Below are 928 nucleotides of genomic sequence, written 5' to 3'. Positions count from 1 at the left end.
ATATATATATATATATATATATATATATATATAATAACATTTGGTGAATGTAATTTTGCTCTCTCATTGCTATTCGAGTTAATGCCACTGTAGATTCTAATTAGCAAATAGCTAGCTGAGTGTTAGATTTAAAAGTGATGTCAGCTTACTAAATATATCAAACTTTAATGTGAAAGTATTTGGTGGTTTTCGAAGCGCATATATAAACACATACTATACTTTCCAGCTTACAAGTCGAATAGTGTATCTTATTTTTTATCTTTTATCTTTTCTCTTATACTTGTTTCAGCCATTAGACTGTGGCCACGAAGTGGCAATGCATTGGGGAATTTTAGTGGAACGAATCGAGCCGCTTAATTATTTGTTTTTAAGCCTGCTACTTATTTTACAGGTCACATTTGCCGAACTGGTAAGGTACGGAGACCCAAGGGAACCAAAACCCGTATGTGCGTCTTCGAATGCATGTCTTTTCCTTCTGTTTTTGTATGAGTGTGTGATTGTATGAAGTTCTGTATCAATGTATGTACGAACATGTTATGAGAGAAATATAATTGTTTGGTGTTTATCGTTCACGGAAATACTTATTTCATTGTGGTGCCTGAGTATTCAGCATGAGTATGCAGCACTGTTACAGTAATACTGAAACAATATCAGTGAAGCAGAAAGTATGAGAAAGCGAGGTCTCTGTACTACTTTCACACCAAACTGGGTTCCACAGAGTTTCCACAAGGGTATCAAATCCTAAGGGAAATACTTGAGGGAACCTTCACCATGATGACATCTAGTTGGAACCAACCCGCGACCTTCTGAATGCCAAGAGAACTACTTAACTATTCAGCCATGACAAATTCAGATACACTCTGATTTATGCTCATATATATACATATGTGTGTGTATACGAATATATATATATATATATATATATATA

The sequence above is a fragment of the Octopus bimaculoides genome, chromosome 15 (genome assembly GCF_001194135.2).
Source record: "Octopus bimaculoides isolate UCB-OBI-ISO-001 chromosome 15, ASM119413v2, whole genome shotgun sequence".
NCBI lineage: Eukaryota > Metazoa > Mollusca > Cephalopoda > Octopoda > Octopodidae > Octopus > Octopus bimaculoides.
This window is presented reverse-complemented; position numbering follows the sequence as displayed.